The sequence below is a fragment of the Lissotriton vulgaris genome, chromosome 7 (genome assembly GCF_964263255.1).
Source record: "Lissotriton vulgaris chromosome 7, aLisVul1.2, whole genome shotgun sequence".
In the NCBI taxonomy this organism is placed as follows: domain Eukaryota; kingdom Metazoa; phylum Chordata; class Amphibia; order Caudata; family Salamandridae; genus Lissotriton; species Lissotriton vulgaris.
In genome coordinates, this window is record NC_141695.1 from 11,701,508 (window position 1) to 11,722,652 (window position 21,145).

At 46.0% G+C, this 21,145-nt stretch overlaps 1 pseudogene; it reads left to right on the forward strand.

The window, feature by feature from the left end:
- Nucleotides 1-6,186: 6,186 nt before the first annotated feature.
- LOC147700510 (endogenous retrovirus group PABLB member 1 Env polyprotein-like) lies at nt 6,187-7,749 on the forward strand (annotated as a pseudogene).
- Nucleotides 7,750-21,145: the final 13,396 nt, after the last annotated feature.

Below are 21,145 nucleotides of genomic sequence, written 5' to 3' on the forward strand. Positions count from 1 at the left end.
TGATTCAGAAGCAACGTTCTTTACTGTAATTGATCTCAAGAACGCCTTCTTCAGCGTGCCTATTGATCCAGAGAGCCAATATCTCTTCGGATTCTGTTTAAATGGACGCAGTTTCAAATTTTCGCGCGCACCTCAAGGATTCACAGAAAGCCCCAGCATCTATAGTCAAGCACTGAAGAGACAACTAGATTGTATTCAAATGCCAGTCAACACCGCTTTACTACAATACGTCGATGATCTGCTGATCACCGAACGAAGTGAGCCCGAATGTGAAAAAGCATCACTGACAGTTTTGCATTTCCTGGCCGACAAGGGACACAAGGTGTCTCCTTCGAAGCTACAATTCTGTGTTCAGCAAGTTGTGTACTTGGGTCACTTGCTGTCCAAAGTGGGGAGACAGCTCACTCCCGATCGCATTCAGTTAATTGTGAACATGCCGCAACCCAAGACACAAAAGGAAGTGCGGGCCTTCATAGGCCTCACCTCGTACTGCAGACAATGGATTCCCCAGTATGCATTTCTAGCCAAACCACTCATCCAGTTAACGACACAGGAGGCAGCGACTTCGACTGCCCTCCCTTGGACTCAGGAACATACACAAGCTTTTGAAGAATTGAAGAAAGTTTTATGCCAAGCACCAGTTTTAGCGACACCATGTTACAGCAAACCGTTTACACTTTTTGTTACAGAACGTGATGGCACAGCGTTGTCTGTCCTCACTCAAGATCAAGCAGGTTCACATAAGCCTTGTGCTTATTTTTCTAGTACATTGGATTCAGTAGCTCAGGCACTCCCTGCGTGCTTAAAGTCAGTAGCAGCAACAGCGTTAGCAATCAGACAGAGCGATTCAATTGTTCTAGGTCATCAGTTAACAGTACAAGTTCCACATTCTGTAGAGGTTTTGTTAAACAGAACGCAGACCCAACACTTGACTATAGCACGACTGACAGGTTATGAATTAACACTATTCCAGCCACACATAGAAATCAGACGCTGCAGTATCTTGAACCCAGCAACACTGTTACCTACAGTTATGACAGATCCAGCTCCACATGATTGCATAGAAATCATTAATGCAGTAACAAAGCCTAGACGAGACTTAACAGATGTTCCATTGACAAATCCAGACCTGACACTTTATGTGGACGGTTCATGCATGAGAACAAGTACAGGAGAATTAGTGGCCGCGTATGCCGTGACCACTGAAACTGAAATTAAAGAAACACATCGTATTGACACACTGTCTGCTCAAGCAGCAGAGCTCATCGCTCTGACCCGAGCTTGTATTTTAGCCAAGAACAGAAATGTTAACATATACACAGATTCCCGCTATGCCTTCGGAGTTGTGCACGACTTCGGAGTCCTCTGGCAAGAACGAGGTTTTCTGACTTCCCATGGGGCCAAGATACAACATGGCCCCCTCATTCAAGCACTGTTAGAAGCAATACATTTGCCCTCGGGCATATCAGTCATGAAGTGTAAGGCACATACTAAAATCACAGATTCTGTTTCCCAGGGTAACGACCTGGCAGACCAGACAGCAAAACATACAGCACTGACTCACACCCAGACTACTGATGTGACAAAGACAATAGTACAGACACAGTGTATGGCAGTTAGAGATCCCGCCCTAGATGTAATTGATATCCAGACACATGCTACTCCAGAGGAGATAAAGAAATGGACTGAACTAGGAGGGATTCAGACAGATCAAGGTTGGGTGACGAAGGGAAAATCTATATGGTTTCTCCCCGACTCAATGGTTCAGGTCATGATAAATACAGCACATAGCCCGGCCCATCTAGGAGAGAAGGCGATGTTAGACAGTTTACAGAATCTCTGGTACAACAAACACTTACGAGCGGCAGCAAAACAGAAAGTGCGTACTTGCATGATCTGTTGTCAGTTCAATCCAGGTAAAAGCGTCCCTGTTGAGCAAGGTGGATTCCATCCTCCCGATCACCCTTTTGAAGTCCTCCAGATGGATTATATCCAGATGAATAGCTGTAGAGGATTTAAGTATGTCCTTGTAATTGTTTGTGCTCTGTCCCGCTGGACCGAAGCATACCCAGTCCCAGACTACACTGCTCCGACCACTGCCAGACAGTTGGTTCGTGAATTCTTCCCACGGTACGGTTTGCCCCGTGTCGTGTATTCAGATAACGGACAGCCGTTCTCGTCCGAGTTGATGAGACAAGTTTCCCTCTTGCTAGGATATCAGTGGAGGTTCCACTGTGTCCGACATCCCGAAGCAGCTGGCCTTGTAGAAAGGCATAATCAGACACTAAAAATCCGTCTTGCCAAGATCTGTCAGGAAAAAGGGGTCGACTGGATAGTCGCCCTGCCCGTGGCACTATTCTACATGAGAATGGTCGCCCACTCAAGATCAGGGCTATCCCCGTACGAAGTGGTCTTTGGCAGACCACCGAATATGTGGGGGACGCCCGTTCCGAAAAAGATCACTGATGTTGATTGTAACATGTTGACAGATTACCTTGCCTCCTTGATGTCTGCACTCCAATCATGTCGTTCACAGGTTGCCGCAGCCTTCCCTGACAACACCGATGTAAAGGCGCATGAGGTCCGTCCAGGGGACCTGGTACTCGTCCGGAATTTCGACCGGAAAAGTCCGCTGGAGCCCCGTTGGAAATCCCCAAAGACCGTTCTGCTTACCACCAGGACCGCTGTGAAAATCGAGGGGAGAAAGGGGTGGGTCCATACGAGTCACATCAAACTTTGCAATGAACTAAAGAACGGACTGAAACAGGACTCTGACTCGTCCACCCCCTCCAAAGACTGTGTTGAAACGAAGGATTTTACCGTTGCCGAGCGAGAAAAGACTCCCCAAGAACTTTACCGTATGAAGCTCCGATCTAGCAAGTCAGACAGTTTAATTGTTTAAGTCCTCCCCTAGGTGAATCGGTTAAATAGTTTCTGACATGTATCCCCTAGATCGAGATAGAGAGAGAGAGAGAGAAGCAAAGAAAAGTACATACCGTAAATCACTGCGTAGTCACTGTATAGTGACGTTGTTGATAATGTTTTTTCTAAGTATTTTAATTATTATTGCCAGCTTTCTGCTACCCATATATTGGCCTATTTTCAGGCGTGAACAATCTGCTTACAATGTTTCTGCTGAACACACTTTTAGTGAACTTCCTGCACATGAACTCTCTTACAGACTTGCGCTGCGCAACAATACATTCATTAGTATGTTACACCATTCCCATCAGACAAATAATGCTACAGACTGTTGGATATGCGGTCGACTCCCTCCCTACCAGAATTACAAGGGAGCTCTGCCTCTCTTTCCGTACCCGTTCACTCACAATGGCTCCTGTGGAGCCTGGTTTAAAATAATTAATTCCTTAGATCCCGATATTGCTGTTTTTGGTGGGGGCTGGGTTTGGGGAAACTTGAACTTAGTCCTGCTCAACGTCTGTTACCCTGATAAAGAGGGGCTTCCCACTCGAATAGGAACTGATCTAGAAAATGAAGTATATGGATTAGGTAATTACACAATTAGCCTTATGATCCTTACTGTTGAATCTGAAACTGCTCCAGTTCTGCCCCATATGTTAGTATTACCAGTCACAGGTGAATTATGTGTTAGCAAGAAAGGTTCAGTACACGTAGGTCATAGTAAATGCACTACTGTGGTCGAGTTCAGTGACCATGGTAAATCGTCCTTTAAAGCTACCAGTCATTCCTACTTTGTTTGTGGTCATACCGCATACATACGTTTGCCTCCAGATTGGGATGGTACCTGTTACATTGCATTCCTTCTGCCACCTGTTTTTCTAGCTCCCCCTGATTACCATAGAAATACGAATCTAGCACCGAATAGACCTAAAAGAGATATTCCCCTTGTCGACTACACAGAAACGGCATGGGAACAGTACACTGATTTTAATAAAGGATTCTTTTTCTTCCTAGGACCTGTCCAAAACAGTAAATTGATACGCAGATTAACAAGAACCCTTGAAGCAGTAGTGAATGAAACTGCCTCCGCTCTAGGTAACTTAACAGAGGAGCAGTCTGCTATACGGACTGTTGTCCTTCAAAATCGTCTTGTAATTGACGTCATCTTGGCAGATAGAGGTGGAGCCTGTAAGGTCATCGGGTCAAGTTGCTGTGTTTTCATTCCACAAAATGCACCATCTGTCTATCAAGCTATTACCCGTCTACATAAAATTGCAAATCAGATACATCAGAATCCAGGCACCTGGACTTGGTCCGGTTGGTTCTGGACTACGTTAACAGCTTGGGGATGGAAGATATTATCCTTCCTAGGCATTGGCCTTGTTATAGTATTCAGCTGCTGCCTGTGCCTGCAGTGTGGGCCAGCGATATGTGGACTGTGTGCCACATCCTGCATTGAGCATTCCAGTTGTCTCTCAAACAGTCAAAGAAAGAAAGATGAACATATAATGTTACAAGAACAGACTGATAGATTTATGAGGATCGATATTTCATGAAGGGTCCGTAGGGAACAAGGAGGGAATGAGGAAAATTAAATTTTGGCCATGTTGTGTTCCCTAGCGCGTACCCCACCGACTCCATGTACGAGTTAAAGTGCATGTAACTTCCCTCCTGTACCAGCTATGAAGACGCAAATACATTTGCGTCCAACGTTAACTTGTCCTCTTTCAGACCCACCATGAATGGGTTAGATGGTCCGTTCCTAAGTATGCTATGCCAACGTCTTTTTGAAGTGCACTCCTACGTTTTTCAGCCTGGCTGAAAGTAGGCCCTGAATCTCTGCCACCGAGCCTCTTTTCTGGCTTCTGACTGCGAGGGCCCCTGCCCAAGCAGCCCCCGTACCCGTGAACTCTGACTTACTTCTAGCGCGGCCCTCCGTGCTCGGCTCAGCCTGCTGCCTGCCAAGATTGACTATAACCTTCGAGTTATCTGTTTTCCTCCCCGAAGATACATTCCAGCCTGCTAGCTTCAGTAAACATCCTTCCTCAGCTACAGGGCTAAAGGGCCGACCTGTCTCTATGCAAGTAATTCATAGCCTCTGTTGCCATGCTTCCATGGAAGGTCCCATGCCCCCACGCTTCTCATACAGACACTCAGGCGCTTATACACACGCTCACAGCAAGTATAGAATAGCTTCTGCTCTAGAGACCTTTCTGCCCAGATAGCTTAGTTCCTAAACATCAGATATCAGATATGATAGAAGCACAAGTTGATCTGACATGCCAGACTTCTGTCTCTTTCCGTCAGTGTAAATGTCAAGTCCCCTGCACCCCGTCAATCACACGTCATGCAGCTGCGCGCGCATCCAAGCTTCCGATTTTTGCTGACATTGCAACATTCTGTTAGCACCACCCCTTGGTGCCTCCCACTTGCGTCACCTATCAGTGACGTTTCTAGCACACACCCCTAGTTCACGCCTAGTTTACGCCTCTTGATGATGTACTAGTATCACGTGTATACTGTTATCTTGTCTTCTCTCAGCTGTTACGCCTCTTACATTGAACATTATGATGTAAATCAAGTATATAAGCTATGTATTGTCAATAAACGACAGCGCGCTCATCTATCCCTTCTGACACCCTGTGTGGTGGTCAGAACATGATATCCTGATTCCTTTATGAGGAATAAAACCCTTAGAAACTCTTACACCACGGACTCTGTTTTCCTTCATTCCGATTGAGTTATTATTGATTAAGTACTTACCTGCATAGAAATTAAGAGAGTAAATTAATTATTTACGTCAGGGCCACAACATCCAACCGGGGGACTATGTTTTAGTCCGGAATTTTCAACGGGCAAAGAGTCTGGAACCCCGGTGGACGGGCCCCTGGCAAGTACTGATCACCACCCGGACGGCGCTTCGAGTGGAGGGGAAACGGCACTTGCTGCACGTGCACCACTGCAGGAAGGTCTCCCCGACCCTGGCCACGACAGAAAACGTCGACACCCAAGAAGAGCTCCTGAACAAAGACCGGCCAGCATTGAACTGCTATCCTGATACCGAGGCGCTTGAACTTGCAAAATTCCCTGATCCTACTGTGCCATCCAGAGAAGGGTATTTCCTGCGTCGAAAGGAGGGAGCTTCGGCTAAGTAGACCACGGACCAAGTTAAGTCTCAGAACGGGAACCTAAACACAACCAAGGGTTACCCGGAGAGAAGCTAAACGAAGTCTGTGGTTCTGCCCATTACCGAGCACCTTGAAGATGATGGAAGCGCCAGATAAGAAGATGATGGAAGCGCCAGATAAGAAGATGATGGAAGCAACCGTAAATACCCACTACAGGAACCCAAAGACTGACAATTTACACAAATCAAAGACAATCGCCTTCTTCATTGTCTTCCTCTTTTGCCTCCTCCTCATGACCTCCTTCTGGATCCTGGAGGAAAGCACACCCGCTCATCAGGTATTGCTGACCACTGCACAGCCGACCCCTATGAAAGAGCATCACCTGATCTCCCTGTCACCTCAGCTCCGAGAAAGGCGTAAGGAGTTCTGGAACAATTCCTTCGTGCAACTGTTGCACCAACACAACCTTGCTGCAAATGCCACGAACTGCTGGATCTGCGGGTTGCTCCCGCATGCCACTGGACACTCCATCCCCTTCATCCCTTCTCCTTTCTCAGTTCACGGCTCCTGCCTTGCCTGGTTGATCCTCATGCAAGAGAGCCACAAGGACAACGCCACTTCCGGCCAAACAGTGTCACACTTCTACTATGGGTTCTGGCTGAACAAAACCGGAAGGACATCTGCTCCCTTTTGTCCTGTGCCCTCTGGTTCCGCCTTCCTTATGAACATCCCTGCCAAAGAACGAGTTGAAATGCAAGTGCTCCACAATCCAGCTAGACCCACCTTCTCTTACCTGCGGAAACAAACTGCCGCCACTCTGACTGTGGCCCTGTCTGTTATCAATGTCACAGGTCTTGTGTGCCTCGAAGGCCAGGGAACACAGCTGGTAGGTCACAGTTCCTGCCGCGTCACCAGAACATTGGACTCAGTTGATCCCCCCTCCTTTGTTGCTTCTCCGAATATGTACTTTGTTTGCGGCACCAAAGCTTACACCTGGCTCCCGAAAGGTTGGAGGGGTACTTGCTACATCGCCTTCGTACTCCCCCCCACGTATGTAGCCCCTGCTAACCATCACCGGCAGAGGCGTGCAAGCGACATTGGACAAGCGGACTCCACTGGAGCACAGTTCCTGGATGCAGTGAAGGGACTTGTTCCTCTTTGGGGCCCAATGGCGAACAGCCGCGCCATCCGACACTTGACCCAGGCAGTAGAAACAACCATCAACATCACAGCTGGCATCCTCGCTAACAACACGGCTGAGCTTCAGGCGGTCCGCCTCGTGGCCCTTCAAAACCGCCTTGTTCTAGATGTGGTTCTAGTCGACCGTGGAGGAGCATGCCGCATCACCGGATCTAGCTGTTGCACCTACGTGCCAGATAACTCGCCCTCAGTCTAAGTCTACAAAGCAATTGAACACCTCCATAGACTTTCCTCAGAGGTTCACCAAGAGCAAGAAGGATGGTCGCTTGGGAGCTGGTTATGGGATACTTTGAAGGACTGGGGATGGAGGTTGTTTACCTTTGTATTGAAACCGGTTGTGGCACTATGTGGGTGTTGCTTAGGTATTCAATGCCTGCCATCTTTGTGTGCACTCGTTTCTAATTGCATGTGCCCAAAGACTTTGGACTTCAGAAATGAGCACATGAGCCCCCTCTATGGGGTAGAAATACGTGGCCTTATGGGGATAGATCCGGATTGACAAGTTGGCGAGACATGTTAAAAGGGAGGACTGTGGAATTTTAGTTTACGAACTGAACATCATCTGCGCCATCTTGTCACCCACGTACAACACGCACGGCAGCCATTTTAGGTACCATGGTCTCCCTGTTCACGATCGATCACCAGCGCGCTCCCCTGACCCTGCGAGCATCCTCCGCGCACCCTGGCTGCCCCCCCCCTCTCTCACATGCACAAGTCATAAACCCTCTCCTTCCGCATGACTCTGTCCTTGGGAGTCACACCCGCGCCTGACCAACACCTCCTTTCCTTTCATGAATACCCCTCTTTTGATAAACTCTCCCTCCACGCTCGATTGTCCACACAGACCATTCCTTTCATGAATACCTCTCCTTTGATGACCCCTTCCTCTGAGTCCGATTGTCCGCACGGGTCCCAGGCCATCATCTAGCCGGGAGATACGGTTTATTGCCCCCTATTGTATGGAGTCGCTCCTCTTCAAAGGAGCTACTATTGATCATGGCCTCCCCACCCCCTGGGATATGATCAGGCGCACACATCCTAAAGAATCGGCGGAACACTCAGCTGCGTGATAGCCCCCTCCTATTGTATGAGGGGCGAGGACCTCTGCTGTAGGTACGTGTAGGGGTGGGTCTGAAACGGGGATTCCGGGGATGTCTTTTCATACATCAAAGAGTCTTTTATTGCAATAAAGAATGCTCACATGTCATAAACCAGGGTATAAGAGGCCAGGCCTCAGAGAGGCTGTTAGAGCACCTCGAAACGATACCTTCTTGTCTGATCTGATGTGTTCTGCTCCGTCGGAATAAAACTTCTGTTTCCTGCCTTCCAGTCTCCAGCGCCTGCCTCTTTGTTTGGTAACTAGAGTGGTATAGAGGCGGTTAGCGCCGGGAAAATCTTGAAAAAGGCCAAAACCCTACCTTTTTCTACACTGGGTCGATTGTGTTCAGAAATTGATCTAGCAGCTCTATAACTGGAGATTCCTTGCTGGAAGGACCGGGTCTATTATAGATGTTTATTATATCAATTGTTTTTTTTCCAATGTTATTAACTTAATCCTCATTATATCTAAGCTTGGAAATTCAAGCTGAGTTATGTCCACTTCTAGAGTAATTTTTACTCAAAGGACAAGGCCATCGACGGTCTACCCCTCACCGAAGGCGTGGCACTAGCACTGCAGGTTTTGTACCCGAGCTTGTGAGGAGTTTCTAGAGCCCAGGTGTCCCGGAGCAAGCAAATCTCACTACGGTTAGTATCCTCCTGCCAGTCATCATCTTCTAATTTATGTTTTAACCCTGATAAGTTCCAAGATCTCATAAGTAAAACTAGTTGCTCATTTGGTCCCCCCATTGGAGAGAGATTTCCTGCACCTTGGTCTATTCCTCTTCACCCCTGCCTGCTTGATTAGTGAGGCTCTTAGAGTGGGATCAGGCAGGAGTAACTCTTCATTGGGAGGGATATGGAACCTCTCGCCACATCCAGATGTTGGGGGATATAGTGGTTGTCAATCGACTGCCTCCAAACTATTTTCTCGGGATCAGAAGGTGATTGTGGTCTTGGATTGGCAGATGCTTGTTGACTCCTACCTGTAATTGCTCGGGGATTAAATTGTCTAAATCTCTCAGGGCTGCCGGATAATGGACCTGTTCTCAGATCGAGGGCCACTAATCCATCAGTTACACCTTTCGTTTTCAATGTTAGAAGAATATTGTCAAAGGCTTGGTTTTCATAGCTTCAGGGTCCCTCCTCAAGTGGGTCAGACCGTATTATGGATCTACAGTAGCGCCTATGCCTAATCCAGTGGATTACTTAATTTTTTGCTGACTCCTCATCTTCTCTATAGGTTGCAAGATTAAGGCCCAGATGTAGGTCGCCAAATACCGGTCGGTAATGGCCAATTTCGGCCGTTACCGACCGGTATTTGGGATTTGACATGTAGGTGGCCTTATATTTACAGAATCGCTATATTTACCGATTCGGTAAATTTACCGATTCTGAAAAAAATACTGAATCGGTAAATTTACCAAATCGGTAAATCCAGATGTAGGTGGCACTTCAAACAGTGCCACAGGCCATTACCGATTTGTTATTTACCATGTAATACTATTGCATGGTAAATAACAAATTCCTGTGTACATGCACATCTGAGCATGTACACCTGTGCCATGTGACACACATACATGCCCTTAGGGCATGTATGTATGTATGTATATATGTATACACGTATATATGTATGTATGTATATATGTATACACCAACAATCCCCCCAGTCTAGAGAGTACCAGGCCCCTCAGGGATGCTCCAATTGTTCAGTCGTGTAATGTTTCCTCGTACGAATGCGCTTTGGTTTGCGCCTTGTTCAGGGTGTGGCGCGGGAGCCGCCAGGCTCTTTTACATAAACATTATCATTACAATCGACACAGGACTCCAGATGTGCTCAGTATCAGGAGAACAGCGCAACTCGCTGCCATCTTAGGATATATCAATTACAGCTGTTCATGAGTAAAACTGATCTCTATGTACTTGATAAAATACAGAAAAAAGAATGGAAAGAGACACATTATCCAAGTCACATTTCAGCATTGCGTAGTCTCACATTTACATGCAGTTATTTGATGGAATTCAAATGCATTTCAATGACAAGTATGTTCAGTTTGTTTGTTTAATCATAACACTTCGGAAAAAATAGAGGAACGAGTGGAAAGGTGAAAATGAACATCGGAGATGGTGGGAAAATTCAATCATTTCATGAAAAATTGGAAAAACTGGCACACATACATGCCCTTAGGGCATGTATGTGTGCCACATGGCACACAAGGCAAAATCAGGGGTGGCACAGGGTGTCAAAGTGACACCCTGTTCCCCTTGACAATTCGGTATTTTTACCGAATCGGTATTTCCCGGTTCGGTAATTGACATTGATTCCTATGGGCCTCAAGGATCATAGGAATCAGTGGCAATTACCGAATCGGTAAATACCGATTCGGTAAAAATACCGAATCCTACAGAATCGGTAAAAAATACCGAATTTTTAACTACATCTCATTTACCGAATCTAGAATACCGAATCGGTAAAATTTGGTATTCTAGAGTCGGCAAATGAGAATTACCTACATCTAGCCCACAGTTTGGAATATTTGTCCTGGTTACTTTCCAATATTTGCTTGGGGATGCCAATACGAATACCGGGGATCGGCCTGTCTGCATTGGGTTCAGCGGGAAGGTGGCCGCTGTACTGCGTGGCACGGTAACCCTGCTCCCATACTGTACTGTGCCCTCCTCTTTTCTTTGTGTTGTTAAAATACCTCCTGTTTATATTTGATTGCATTTTGTCTAGCGTGCTACTTCTCAGAACCGCCACAGTCGTTTCACCCCCATCAGAGGTCTTTGCTTTCCCCTCCTGTGCATCGCTCGGGGCTCCCAGTCGGGCCTGTTCTCCATGTTCCTCGCGCGTAAATCTGCTCCTGAGCCCTCACCTTCTGCGGCCGCTTTTTTTTCATCCAATTTTTTGTCTCCTTTTACTTGGCCTTTTCTACTCGTTATTCTTTACTTGAATGTGGAGAAGCTTGGCTCAATGGTTAGACGGCAGACCCTGATGCAGAGGTCTAGCCCGGGACCAGGGTTCAATTCCCCGCCTCGGCGGGTCTTGGCCTCAAAAATTCCACGGACCTGATAATTCTCGCCTCAGTGCCTATTCCAACCATGGAGTCCCACTCTGTAACTCTGGGCAATAGCTTGCTTAATCTCCACAACGGCCCCCACAACGCTAAAGATGCCTGGCCTCCACCTTGGGGGTGCCCAGGAGTGGACGCCTCACAGGGAAAGCCAGGATGGGTTCCACAGCGGTATTTGTACAAGCGCCTTGAAACCCTTGCGGGTGAGTAGTGCGCTATACACGTATCGATTTACATTTACATTTAATGTGGGGTTCAGCAGTCTCCTCTTACAACACGCGCAGCATTCATCTCGAACAGATTCCCAAGCCAGCCCATGACTAGTTGTTAATTCACTAATTATTACTTTTAGGTTGGCGACCTCTTTTGTTAGTATCTTAAGTTTCTGAACAAGATTATCTATCATGTGTATGCTTTCACTAGATTGTAAATTGCTCCCCTGTGGGACTGGATGTGGAACTGACCGTACTCCTGTCTCATCAATGACTCTGCTTTTCCGTGGTTGATGGGGGTGTTGTTGCTGTTCCTGCAAGGCATACTCCATGGCATACTCCATGGCACACTCCATGGCACACTCCATGGCATACTCCATGGCATACTCCATGGCATACTCCATGGCACACTCCATGGCATACTCCATGGCATACTCCATGGCATACTCCATGGCACACTCCAAGGCATACTCCATGGCATACTCCATGGCATACTCCATGGCATACTCCATGGCACACTCCATGGCATACTCCATGGCATACTCCATGGCATACTCCCTGGCATACTCCATGGCATACTCCATGGCATACTCCATGGCATACTCCCTATCATACTCCATGGCATACTTGTGGTAAATTTAAATTACCTATGCGGAATTTATGCGGTAAATTTCAATAAGAATAACTCAGTCAAAAATAAGAGACAGAATCCGTGGTATTTGAGGTTTTAAAAGGGGTTTTATTCCTTAAAAAGGAATTGGTTATTGGTTCGAACCAGGTATCATGTTCAAGGGAATGGATATGGACATGTACAATGATTTATTAACGGAACATCATATATATAGTCAATGCATTTACAATAGAGATTGATGCAGAAGGCGTAACAGCTGAGAGAAACGAGATAAGAACAAGTGTACGTAACAGAAGGCGTGCACAAGGGCGTACACGGAGGTGTGTGCTAGACAACGTCACTTGAAACGTAACACAGGTGGGTGGATCCATAGAAGAATCCTGCAGTGTCAGCAGAAATACATGGCAGAGATGCGCGCGCAGCAGCATGACGTGTAATTGACGTGGAACTGGAGGGTGAAGGGGACTTGACATTTAGCCCTACATGAGGAGACAGAAGTCTGGGGTGGCAGAACAACCTAAACCCAAATCATATCTATATCTTGTGTTTAAGGAACTGTATTATCTAGAAGGAAAGGTCTCTCGAGCAGAGGCTATTCTATACTGACTGCTAGTGCGTGCATATGTGACTACGTGTCTACGTGTAAAGCAAGGGGGCCATGGGCCTACCATGGTAACAGGAGCTATGAATTACTTGCATGGAGACAGTGAGGCCGGGCCCTTTGCTCTGCAGCTGGGAAGGATGTTTACCTAAACTACTAGACAGGAATGTATTTTCGAGGAGCGGAACAGATAACTTGAAGGCTGAATACAGTCTTGGCAGGCAGTCAGGCCGAGCCAGGCACCGCTCGCCGCACAGGGAGTAAGGCAGAGGTCAGGAAGCAACTGACTGTAGCTTTCAGAAACAGAAGGCAGAAAGGGCTCGATGGCAGGAATCAGGCCCTAACTCACCAGAGCTAGAAAACATGAAAATGCACCATATAAAGACGTTGGCAAGGCACACTTAGGAACGGAATATCTGACCCATTCATGGTGGATCTGAAAGAGGACATGTTAACGGTGGACGCAAATGTATTTGCGTCTTCATAGCTGGAAGTGGAGGGAACATACATGTACCTGAAGCACGTACATGGAGCCGTTGGGGTCTACGATAGGGGACACAATTGATCATAAAATTCATATTACCTCATTCCCTCCTTGTCCCCTACGGACCCTTCATAATATATCAATCCTCATTAATCTATCAATCTGTTCATGTAACATCATTTGCTCTTCTTTCTTCTTACGGTGTTTTGAATGAGGACTTGAATGAGGAATACATGATGTGGCGCACAAGCCGCAAATCGCTGGCCCACATTGCAAACATAGGCAACAACTGAATACTATGAGAAGGGCGATACCTAGGAAGGATAGGATCTTCCATCCCCAGGCTGATAACACGCTCCAGAACCAACCGGACCAAGTCCAGGTGCCTGGATCCTGGTGTATCTGACTTGCAATCTTGTGAAGACGAGTTATGGCTCTATATACTGATGGCGCGTTTTCTGGAATGAAAACACAGCAGCTCGATCCGATGACTCTACAGGCTCCGCCCCTATCGGCCAGGATGATGTCAAGGACGAGACGATTTTGAAGAACAACAATCCGCATAGCAGACTGCTCCTCTGTTAAGTTACCTAGGGCGGAAGTAGTTTCATTCACTACTGCTTCAAGGGTTCTAGTTAATTTTCGTATGAGTTTACTATTAAAGACAGCACCTAAGTAGGGAAAGAAACCTTTATTGAAATCTGTATACTGCTCCCATGCCGTTTCAGTATAGTCGACAATCGGGAGATCTCTCTGTGGTCTATTGTGTACTAGATGAATGTCCCTATGATAATCAGGAGGGGCTAGGAAAACGGGTGGCAGAAGGAATGCAATGTAACAGGTGCCATCCCAATCTAGAGGTAAGCGTATATATGCGGTATGACCACAAACGAAGTAAGAATGACGTGAAGCTTTAAATGTAGATTTGCCCTTATCACTGAATTCAATCACAGTAGTACATTTACTATGACCCAGGTGTACTGAACCATTCTTTCTGACACATAATTCACCTTTGACTGGTAGCACTGACATAGCGGGCAAGGCTGGTTCGGCTTCGGATTCAACATTCAGAATCATGAGGTTAAGTGTAAAATTACCTAATCCATATACTTCGTTTTCTAGATCAGTTCCTGTTCTTTTGGGAAGACCCTCCTTGTCAGGGAAACATACTTTATGTAGAACTGTGTTCAGATTTCCCCATACCCAGTTGCCCTGGTAAACTGCGGATTCAGAATCTAAGGAATTAATTAAACTAAACCATGCACCACATGAACCATTATGTGTGAACGGGTACGGGAAGAGGGGCAGAACTCCCTTGTATTTCTGATAGGGAGGAAGTCGGCCACATATCCAACAATTGGTAGCATTGCTGGTCTGATGGGAATGGTGTAACATACTAATGAATGTGTTGTTGCGCAGCGCAAGTCGATAAGATAATTCATGTGGGGGTAGTTCACTGAAAGAGTGCTCGACGGTGTCATTTGAAGAAGAATGTGCACGTTTGAAAATAGGGTAATACACGTGTAACAAGACACTTGCAGCAATAATCATAAGACTCAGAAAAAACATAATCAAAAGTGTCACAATGCAGTGGCTGCGAAGAGATTTACAATATTCACGTTTCTTGAGCTGTTTCTGTCTATCTCTCTCTCTGTTGGGGTCTAGGGGATACATGTCAGAAACTCGTCTAACCGATTCACCTAGGGGAGGACTTAAACAATTAAACTGTCCGACTTGCTAGACCTCAGTTTTAATTTATATTGCTGTGAAGAAGTTTTCTCGACCAAGGGGAGTTTTGAGTCAGTCTGTGGAGGAGGGCCGGGCTGGGAGGCTAGATCTGGCAACAGTCCATGGAACTTCTTTATATGACTCGAGTGGAGCCAGCCCTTGCGGCCCTCGACCTTGATTGCTGTCCTTGTTGTAAGAAGTACGAGTTTCGGTGCTTGCCAGCGGGGCTCCAGCGGACTTCTCCTGTCGAAGTTCCTAATGTAGACGAGGTCTCCCGGAACCACTTCATGGGGCTTCACCTCGGCGTTGTCGGGAAAGGCTGCAGCAACCTGTGAACGACATGATTGGAGTGCAGACATCAAGGAGGCAAGGTAATCTGTCAGCATATTACAGTCAACATCGGTAATTTTGCGAGGCAGAGGCGTCCCCCACATATTCGGTGGCCTACCAAAGACCACCTCGTACGGGGATAGCCCTGTTCTGGAGTGTGCGACCATTCTCATGAAAAAGAGTGCAACTGGCAAAGCTACGATCCAGTCAACTCCTTTCTCTCTACAGATTTTGGCAAGACAAATTTTCAGGGTCTGATTATGTCTCTCTACGAGACCTGCTGCTTCGGGATGTCGGACACAGTGGAACTTCCACTGATAGCCAAGCAGGAGAGATACCTGCTTCATAAGCTCGGACGAAAATGGCTGACCGTTATCGGAGTATACGATGCGGGGCAAACCATATCTGGGGAAGAATTCACGAACCAGCTGCTTGGCAGTGGTCGGAGCAGTGTAATCTGGGACTGGATATGCTTCTGTCCAACGGGAAAGTGCACATACAACTACGAGGACATATTTGAATCCTCGACAACGTTCCATCTGGATATAATCCATCTGGAGGACTTCAAAAGGGTGATCGGGAGGATGAAATCCACCCTGCTCTACGGGAATGCTTTTACCTGGGTTGAACTGACAGCAGATCATGCAAGTACGCACTTTCTGTTTGGCTGCTGCTCGTAAATGTTTATTGAACCAGATATTTTGAATACTGTCTAACATGGCTTTTTCTCCTAAATGTGCAGGACTGTGTACTGTGTTAATGATTACTTGGACCATAGAGTCGGGGAGAAACCATGTAGATTTTCCCTTCGTCATCCATCCCTGTTCTGTCTGGATCCCTCCTAGTTCAGTCCATTTCTTGATTTCGTCTGGTGTAGCATGTGTCTGTATATCAATTACATCTAGGGCGGGATCCTTAACTGTCATGCAATGTGTCGGTGTCTGGACTATTGTCTTTATCAGATCAGTTGCGTGAGTCTGAGTATGAGCTGTATGCTTTGCTGTTCGGTCTGCCAGGTCGTTACCCTGGGAAATTGAATCTGTCACTTTCGTATGTGCCTTGCACTTCATGATGGATATCGCTGTAGGCAGATGTATTGCATCTAACAGAGTTTGAATGAGGGGACCGTGCTGGATTTTGGCTCCGTGAGAGGTCAAAAAACCTCTCTCTCGCCAGAGTACACCGAAGTCGTGTACGACTCCGAATGCATAACGTGAATCTGTGTATATGTTAACTCTCTTGTTCTTTGCTTGAATACAGGCTTGGGTCAGAGCGATGAGCTCTGCTGCTTGAGCTGACAAGACGTCTATACAATTTGTTTCTATAACTTCAGTTTCTGTCGTGACTGCGTAGGCTGCCACTAATTCTCCTGTGCTCGTTCTCATACATGAACCATCCACATAAAGTGTCAGGTCTGGATCTGGTAATGCGGTGTCTGTCAAGTCTTGTCTGGGTTTCGTCGTAATGGTAATGACTTCAATACAATCATGTGCCAATGGGTCTGTCTCACTTAATGGCAAAAGTGTAGCAGGGTTCAATGTGTTGCAGCGTCTGATTTCTATGTGTGGCTGAAATAATGTCAATTCATAACCTGTCAGTCTTGCTATAGTCAAGTGCTGGGTCTGTGTTCGGTTTAAAAGAACTTCCACGGAGTGTGGAACTTGTACTGTCAATTGATGTCCTAACACTATGGAATCACTTTGTCTGATTGCTAGAGCTGTTGCTGCTACTGATTTCAAGCACGCAGGCAGAGCCTGGGCTACTGAATCCAATGTACTAGAAAAATAAGCACACGGTTTGTATGCACCTGCTTGATCCTGAGTGAGTACTGACAATGCAGTACCTTCACGTTCTGTGACAAAAAGTGTAAAAGGCTTACTGTAACATGGTGTCGCTAAAACTGGTGCTTGACATAAGGCTTTCTTTAAGTCCTCAAAAGCTTGTGTGTGTTCCTGAGTCCAAGGGAGGGCAGTCGATGTCGCTGCCTCCTGGGTTGTCAACTGTATGAGTGGTTTCGCTAGAAATGCATACTGAGGGATCCATTGTCTACAGTAAGAAGTGAGGCCTATAAAGGCTCGTACCTCCTTTTGTGTCTTGGGTTGCGACATGCTTACAATTAACTGGATGCGGTCAGGTGTTAGCTGTCTCCCCCCTTTGGACAGCAAGTGCCCAAGGTAAACAACTTGCTGAACACAGAATTGTAGCTTCGAAGGGAACACCTTATGTCCCTTGTCAGCCAGGAAATGCAAAATCGTCAGTGACGCTTGCTCACATTCAGGTTCGCTGCGGGCGGTGATCAGTAGATCATCGACATACTGTAACAGAGCAGTGTTGTCAGGCATGTGTATACTGTCTAGTTGTCTTTTCAGTGCTTGGCTATAGATGCTGGGGCTTTCTGTGAATCCTTGAGGTGCGCGTGCAAATTTGAAACTTCGTCCATTTAAACAGAATCCGAAGAGATATTGGCTTTCCGGATCAATGGGGACGCTAAAGAAGGCGTTCTTCAGATCAATTACAGTAAAGAACGTGGCTTCGGAATTAATGGCAGTCAACAGAGACGAGATATCTGGGACCACGGGGTACTGTGGTACGATGCATTTATTCAATTCGCGCAGATCGATAACTAATCGATAAACTGGGGGTGCATTTGGATCAGTACGTTTAAGAATTGGAATGATGGGGGAGTTACATAGATTCGAGTCGGTTTCTACAACCACTCCTTGTGCAATGAGCTCGTCAATGATTTTCAGTAAAGCCGCTACAGCATCTGGTGGTAACTTGTATTGTCGGAGTCGTGGTAAGACTACTCCTGGTCTAAGTGTGACTCGATATGGTGTAATGTGCATACAACCTACATCAGTGGGGCCTTGTGCCCATAAATGTGCAGGAACATTCTGTAATCTGGGATCAATATCTCTCAACACATAGTGACCCTTAAAGTCACGTAAAAACAATCTTACTCCTTCCGGAGAGCAACATATCACAGCTCCCAGAGCTTTCAGTGTCTTGATGCCTAACAAGTTTTCTGGACATGATTTCGTTAACAATAAATCTGTTGTGCGAGATAACGGACCCACTAAAAGAGGTACTGGTTTCGATACTTCATTTACAATAGGTTTGCCTGAAAATCCAAGGGAAACATTCTGTGAGCCTGAGAGGGGTGCCCCTGGAACCTCGTCATGACTTATCGTTGTTCGGCTTGCCCCTGTATCAATCAAGAACTTCCTATCTTTCCCTAATACTTGGCTATGTACATAAGGACCCTCTTGATCTACAGGAACCTCAATAAGAGGCAAGCCAACTTCCCTCTCTAGGCTGTTTCAAGTGTATCGCTGATAATCGGGATAATCTGTTTGCGCATACTGGTACATCTGTTGTGTTGCCTGTTGTGTTACGGCAATGGGCTGTGGCTGTGGGACTGCTACGGTCTGTACTGTCTGTTGTGAAGCTTGCATAGGCTGGATATTCTGTGATACTTGTTGTTGGGCCTGGTCCTGTCTAGGAGGACGTGGCCTTTCTTTAGTTTTACCGGTAGCTATATTATGTTTCAAAACTGCACAATCGTTTATATAGTGACCTGGCTGTTTACAATAGTTGCATATCCCTTTAACAGGAGCTGCTGAATTATTAGACTGTGTCATACCCTTTTTCTGACCGTCAGCTGAAACTGACTGAGCAACTAACATTTTCATTTTCGTGTCTTTCATACGTCTTTGTTCGTGATCATGTTCTTCCCTAATTCTGTTCTGGTGATACTGTAACATTTGTAACATTTGTGATGGCGTGTTAGCTTGCCATGTGCTCTTGACTTTCAGAACACGATTCTTAACTTGGGGCAGGGAATTTTCGACCAATTTGGATACAAAAAGATGTGGATATGACTCGCTACTTGCCTTCAAGCCACTATTAATAACAAAACACTTCTCAAATCGGGAATAAAAATCACTAGTATCTTCATCGGGTTTCTGTTTACAGGCTGAGATTGCATCCCAGTCCTCCTTTTTCGTTGCTAACAAACGTGGCAATACTTGTACTAACAATCCTGGTAACGCCTTTGTTTTGTCCCCAAGCCCTAGGCCTGGGTACGAGTATTTTCTTCGTTCTCTAATGCAGCCCACTCAATCTTTTGCTCTCCCACCTCCCATTCTTTTTCTTTCAGTTTCTCGTAAATACCGGCAGGCAATAATACTTTCAGGATTTTCATAATATCTGGATAGGTATAATCACCCATGAGTAACATGTCTTTTATTTCACGGTGGAAACCTGCAGGGTCTTTATCGTGACTGGGCACTAGTTTCTTCATTTCTAACAGTTCCATTTTAGTTATGGGCGTGTACACAAACACGCGTCTAAAGGTATTATCATCATTCCTGACTGGATGTACTTCTCGCAAGGGATTCTGTCTGTCTATGTAATACATTTTTCTTTCTGGGGGTGGAGCTGGAACAAACTGTGTATTCAGAAAAACACTATACCTGTATCGATGTTCTAGGATTACTTTAATTAAGTCGGTACCTAGACCTCTCCATCTATTCGAGAGTAGTTCAAGTAAAATATCAGGTAGAGGACCTGGATCAGAATGTTGGCCTTTAAACAACGTAATGAGATGCTGAATCATGTATATTCCGGCTAATTTCTGTTCGTCAGGGGAAAGGTTCAAAAAGGTCTGCGCTAAGCCATCATCACTATATTTATCAGAACTGTCAGCCCATTGTACTGCTGACCTGGCTAATTCTTGTTCATCCATGGAATCGAGTACATGGTACCCCATTCGTTCTTGAAGTATTCTATCGGTAGCCTGAAATAGATGTTCAGGAGTCTTTGGATTTGACATGGCAGCTTGAAAAAGTCTCTTACTTTCTGGACGTACCGGACGTATTGAATTATTAAAAGGTCTTCCCTTACCTACATATGCTATCGTTTCTCTAGCTGGTAATTGCAATGTTCCTGTTGTCGTTTCTGGTTGTTCCTCCTCCCCCGAGGACTCAGTCTTGTCTGTATCTATTTCTCTTTCAGGCTGTCTTCTTTCATGTATTTGTTCTACTGCTTTTCGGATCCTTCGGTACATATTTTCTATACTATTCTGTTTATCATGTTTTCCGTCTGCTATATTCTGACCCCATTTGTTAAGTGCTTTCATCTCTTCCTGGTCTACACCAGGCCTATCTTGGTCTCTTATCAAGCAGTTTATAAAGAAACGTAATATCATTTTTTGAGTGTCAACTTTCTGGTATGCCATGGCCTCGCCAATACTTTCAGGGCCTTCCCCCGTTTGGACAAAATGATATATTCTGTCTAGGTGATCAATCATTCCTGGTAGTAACATTAAACAGTTTGCAACTCGTCGTAGACGTACTGATGATAGCATCATTCTGTCGTCTTTACCGGGTACTGGATCATATCTACAATCTGTAAGAGGCTCATTAAGTATGTCGTAACTCGCTGTTTGAGGTGTACGTTGTTGTGCTAAATCCCTATAAGTCAATCGATGTGTTTGTGGCGGTGTTTGAAAACCTCCTGCTGCACCTCCCGAGGTGCCAGGTCCGAAAGGATTTAGTGGGTTAATAATAGGGAGAATAGGTGCCGGAAGGGCTGGGAGAATAAGCGCAGGATGTGGAACGGGAGGAGGAGTTTGTCGTTGCGGAAGTGGTTGTAGATTATCTCGGGGTGGAGTGCCATCAGCAGGTGGTGTGCGTGGTGGCGGAACATTAACATATTCGGGGGCTACATCGTCTAA